The sequence below is a fragment of the Seriola aureovittata genome, chromosome 12 (genome assembly GCF_021018895.1).
Source record: "Seriola aureovittata isolate HTS-2021-v1 ecotype China chromosome 12, ASM2101889v1, whole genome shotgun sequence".
NCBI classification, from domain to species: domain Eukaryota; kingdom Metazoa; phylum Chordata; class Actinopteri; order Carangiformes; family Carangidae; genus Seriola; species Seriola aureovittata.
In genome coordinates this window covers 11,273,090-11,279,089 of record NC_079375.1, presented here as the reverse complement: position 1 = coordinate 11,279,089, position 6,000 = coordinate 11,273,090, and the positions used below count along the sequence as shown (strand labels likewise).

General features: G+C 37.5%; 1 long non-coding RNA gene across 1 annotated transcript; it reads left to right on the top strand.

Moving 5' to 3' along the window:
* Positions 1-658: 658 nt before the first annotated feature.
* On the top strand, positions 659-2,302 carry LOC130178338 (uncharacterized). The gene is made up of 4 exons (XR_008829142.1): positions 659-756; positions 1,497-1,616; positions 1,714-1,792; positions 1,981-2,302. It is a non-coding gene; the product is annotated as an uncharacterized LOC130178338 (long non-coding RNA).
* The last annotated feature ends 3,698 nt before the right edge of the window (positions 2,303-6,000 follow it).

The following is a 6,000-nucleotide window of genomic DNA, read 5'->3' as shown; positions in this document are numbered from 1 at the left end:
AGATATTGAGTATTTTAGAGAAAGATTTTATTAAGACTTTATTAGTGCTGCGTCTCATTATAGTAAAAAATGTATAACACTAAAAACATGCACAAAGACACATGTACATAACAGCATTTATTCTAACTGCTGTGTCCAAGGGCTTGAGTTGAGGCTACTCGCTACAAGACCAATAACTCACGTCCTTGATCTGATCAATTTTAATCGGCCATACTGGCCCTCGTGACAAGCCTTTTAGATCTGAATTCTCCTCGGAAATGTATCCACTTGCCTACTCACGAGCTCAGGTTACATCAAGGGGATACATAAAACTCTACAGAGCAGGCAACCAGCACACACTCACCTCCAGCATCATTGCAACCATGAGGACTGCACTACTGGCCTCTATTCTCTTCACAGGATTGTTCGGCTCTTCAGCTGCCATTCCTATACCTGTTCCTTACTATGCTTTCTGCAGAACACTCTGGTAAGGCTCACGGGCGTCTCTTTATTGAGGGTTTTATTTGTGTCTTTGTGTTTTAGTTCAGACAGATGTTCTGTCAAATTGAAATAACAAACATTAGATGCTATAAAAACATCCAGAGGAAGTCCATTGCTGCTGCTTTCTGTCATTTCAAGAGTAATGTGTCCACACTGTGACAATTGCTCTCTTCCTCCAGGCTGTTTGCGCTTCCTTGTGCTGACGTTGGCTCCAAACTGGTGCAGCAGATACAAGCCTTCAATCCTGTGAATGTCTGTGAAAAATGTCACTATACAGTAAGATTTGTTGTTTTATTGCTTTTCTGGTGTTTGACATTTTCAAAAGCACAGACTATAATTAAAAATGAGTTTTAATCACATGTAAGGGACATTGGAAGTTTATGTTTCTCTGCTCATCATTATTCTGGCCTGTTTCTACATTACTCATAGTAATTTGCTGAGATATTACTTATACTAAATAATGTTGTTGTCTTTAACATCGCCACTGATGACAAACAGTACATGGGCAAAAGTATTTGGACTACTTGTCCTCTGCATGCTTATATTCTGCAGCCGTTTTTCATGGTTTGGGTTAGGTCCCTTTGATCCAACCTAGGTAATTTTGTTACAGCATACACAGATCTTTCTTAGATAATTTGTTGTCTGGGACCAAATCATTACAGTCTGGGAAAGGCTTTTTCCAGTTTAATCTTGACAATGCCCAACTGCACAAGGGGTTATCCAAAGAGAAATGTTTTTTTTTCCAGGTTTGTGTGGAAGTAATGCTCTCGTGGCTTAGTGGGAGAAAATATCTTACAGGTTCCAAAATCTTATGGAAAATCTTGCCAGAAGAGTGGAGGTTGTTGTATCATCATGTTTACGTTCATGGTTTTGGAACGAGAGGCAACAATCAACCATATATGTGTGTGAAGTTTGGGTGTAGACTTGGTCAATGTGAAGACAGTGCAAATCATTCTGAAGATCATATATTAGATCTAATATATACATATAAACAACCAATGTTGTCTCTGTTCCAGCTTCTTTCAGCCACCAACTCATCTATCCATGCCCACCACACTTCCCCAGACAACCTGCATGTTGAGAGCATAGAGTTCACCTTACATAGGACCATGCTGACCAGCAGCTGCCGTGTGTCTGTGAGTCACTCTGAAGTTCAGACCTTAACATGAGTTACCTCCATAAATCAAGAAAATAAAGCAATAAGAAGCTTTTATTTTTGTTTGTTTGGAACAGGCTCAGTCTGCTTCTGTCACGGTCACCAGTTTTTTTGACAGTGGCATCAACTACTGCAACCTCTACAACCTGCTGACAGGTGATTATCTTTTTTCTAAAAGAAGTGAATTATCTTGTGTTATTAAAGTTAGCTTCTCAAGTTTAGTCTTTGCTGTTATAAACACACATTCCTTCCTATTTGTGGATGTATTGTGTGGAAAACATTATAATGTGAAATAATCAGATTTCCACTCATCTGCGTTTGTGAATGAACCTTTTGTTTTCTAGCGAGCGGCCTCAACGTAGCACCGGGGTTCATAGAGATGACCAGTGAATGGGCTTGTCTTGGCTACGGATTCGCCACCTGTAGAACCTAAAAAGCTGGAAATAATATAGAAGCACGGCCTGTTGCATCATGCTTCGTGCTTTGTGAAATGTGTTCTACTCATGCTGACGTGTGTCATGAATTGCCCCGCTGCCTGTGACTCTGCTCTGCACACCCGAGTCACTCTTTCGTCATTGATACACATGACATGTAGGAATTCCTATTTAATATGGTTAAATGTCATCAATTCACATCCAGACTTTGTTGATATAATATACAATTCATGAAAAAAATTTCAAAGTGCATAAAACTGAATAAAGAAGGAAATAAAAACAAGCATGTGAGCATCATGTATAATTTTGAAGGTCTATTGACATCGCATTGGCTGTTTCATGCCGTGACTGTAAATAAGAATAGTCATCATCACCTTCGTCATCAGATAATAACTACAAATATTTTCACTGGAGTTTTCAACCCTGCTTTTATATTCTGTGAAATCACTATATTATTGATTTACATGGTGAAATGCATGATGGTCATTCCCAAGTCAGATGACCTTTTCCAGCTGACTGGGCATCAGGAGGCTTGTCAGTCAATTTTCTCTCATCTTGAAAAAGAAGACAGCAGCGGATGTCTACGTATACAGAATAAAAAATCCACAGCTAAGGAAAACAAAGGACTTGTAACATTCAATGATTTATTTATTCACTTTAAATAATAAAAGCAACATGTTACCCAAACCCTGCACACACACACACGCAAATTTCTGCTAAGTGTAACCAGACGCACAAACAGACACACACAACCAGCAGAGTCACAGCAACACATGAAAGTCCCATCACAACTGATTTTAAGCATTGAAGAACATGACCATCACGTTCATCATCATCTTTTATCACTTTAACATAGATAATGTAACAGCATATTTTTTGATTAAATCATACCAGTTGTAGTGTGTGGAAGTAATCAAATAAACAAATGAACACATTATCATAAAAAAAAAAAAAATAATTAAATGACCAGGGAAATTGACAACAATCATATACTTTTATCATGAATTGTATAATTTTGTACACATAGCAGTTATGTGGAAATATAACGCTCAGCCTTAATGTGTGATAAAACATTGTGATGGACAGGAAAGAGTAGCTAAAGAAAAAGAGCAGCAAATTCATCACAAATAATCACCCAACAATTGAAATTCAGTGCCACGGTTGGAGACAGTGATATCTTCAGTTCATGGTTTACAGTATGTCTAAAACTTAAACTAAAGCCAAATCAGTATAAACTACATCATTATTATAGAAAATGAGGTCAGGTCAGGTCAAATTACTTAATTTGTACATTTGGGTAAATTTGATTTGTAGTTTAAAGAGTCATCAATCTTACACACACACATTTACCACACAGCACAGACAACATCATGTGCACAAGATGAATAAAAATGATTTAAGTAAGTAAGTAAACATTTCTTCTATGCAGTATTACTAGCACTTATTGATATGCTGCTGGAACAAAGCTCTTTTGGACAATTAACCTTTGTCCAGAATGAAGAAGGTGAAATTCACTGTTCAAAGGGGTTGGGAATTTAAAACAGAGCCAGTTATCTGCTGTGCCTGTTTGGTGTACAGGGACGCTGTAGGTTAACCTGTGACTCACCAATCAGCTTACTGGAGCATTTGACAATTTGATTCAGAGAATTCCTGCTCTTTAAAGATAGGTTTGCAAACCATGATGCCCAAGGAAAAAAGATAAAATGCTCTTGTCAATGTGGAAATAAGAAAAGCTTCCTTAGACACAACAATCCCCCTTTTTGCACACAGCCTCACAATTTGCCTAAAAGTTCAGTTTTGTGTCAAAAATGATCCCAAGTTATTTGTTAGATTGTATACATTCCACTTTTTGACCCTCAATGGATGTGATCCAGGAGGAAGTTGATCAGTCACACCTGTGATTGTGACGTGTGTTGGCCTGTCTTCTAAAATCAATTATCACATTTTTTGTCTTAGATATGTTTGGTTGAAAGATATGATAATTAAATTTAGAATTCGGGCCAACATACGTCACAATCACAGATGTGACATTGACCAACTTCCTCCTGAATCTGGGTCAGCCAGCTGGCCGAAGGAGTCAGACGACAAGAATCCTTTTGAGATGGAAAACATGGATAGTTTTTTCAGTGTTGAAGAGTCTTGTGGACAGTGTGACAAAAACAGAGTGTACTGCATCATGCTTTTGTATGAATAATGACTTTACAGTCGTTTGTAGGGCGACCATTTTTTCTAACCCTATTTAAGAGTCTAGTTGAAGAAGAAAGAAAGGAAGGAAGAAAGGAAGGAAGGAAGAAAGAAAGAAAGAAAGAAAGAAAGAAAGAAAGAAAGAAAGAAAGAAAGAAAGAAAGAAAGAAAGAACTAATACTCCACCAAAACAATGTAAAATGTAAATAGTATGGAAGTACCTATGAGCTAACTTCTGCTACCTTTACCTGATAGGCAGATGGAGTCTAGGGAGAATTTAGAGAGCATAACTTCTGTACCGTAATTAAACATTTACTCTGACTTAACCAGTTTGTCCGGACTCTTTATGTCAAGTGTTAAATAACTTTACCTTAAGTGCTTAAGGCCAGATTACCCAGACCCCTAGGAACCCAGAGGCCCAATAGTTCATTTGCCCACAGGGGTTTCTAGTAGGGTCATCATAGTCAGAGGTGCACAGTTTGTGCTCCGATCACATTTTTGCTCCTTATTGTTTAGTGTATAGCACCATCCTGTGTTAAGTTCAAGAAGGTTTCAGGAGGACAGCTGTATCAGGGATGTCGACATGTCTGGCAACAAGACTGATATTGTGCTCAAAGTCCAATATTTAGTCAAACAGTAACTTTTTCCTGTCTGCATGCTTTATAGTTAAAGAGTCAACAAGCTTTAAACTGAAATGACAGTATAGTGAGTTACTTTCTTGAAAAGCACATCATGGGTTCCAAATTCCACTTTGTGTGTTTAGCTGCAGCATTAATTATAAATTGTATCAATGATGAAATAATCCGGAAAAGCCAAATATTGATCATTTGCATTCTGTTGTGTGAGGGGTTTTGAAATAAAATCAGCTGGTGTCAGTAACTGTTGCCATCACACTATCTGAATAGTTTGGAAATTACATCTATAGATTCTAATTTTGTAAATTAGTTCACCAACAGATGTACTATAATTACATTTAATAATGTCTCATAACTGTAGCAGAGAATGAGACATTTTCACAAGTTCATGCTTTTATGTGCCACCAGTGTCCCACAAGCACACTGATCATTCGAAAACAACACCACAGGCAGAGTGTATTCATTCAGAGCAAAAACACACCACTTTTAGTCATGTGAACAAAGCTTTTATTCAGTAAATCCATTCTCTTGTGGGACAGTGTCAACCATTACAAAACACACGTCTCAGATTTCACAATCATTTGCAGGAAGAAAGTCCAAATCCAAGGCAGAGCCACTCGTTGGTGAACTCTACGAAGCCTGGTGCTTTAGTAAGTCCACTTCCTGTACAGACAGGAAACACAATGGTAAGGATAAACACTATACACAGTGATGGTGCTCAATATCCAGATTTTGGGATTGGATTCTAACTGTGATTTCGAGGTCTCCCTCGTATGTAAGAATATTGCTGTAAGTTGCGTAAAATACAGTTTTAAAAAAAAAAAATAAAGTCAACAATAATAGTGTGTGAAATTGTACCTTGTATTATATTGTGGAGGTTACAGTAATTGGTGCCATTATCAAACAGACTGAACCAGAATGCAGACACGGATGAACCCTGAACAGCAACCAAAGAAAACACATACAATTTCAAAATTATAATTTAGTTTTTTTATTTTCTCTAAATGAATAACATTTTACTGATGATGATTAAGAAGAATTAGATGCAGAAATCTCTTACTTGTACATGGCAGCCCAGGCCCATAGATATGGCGCTCATGGTGAAGTTAAC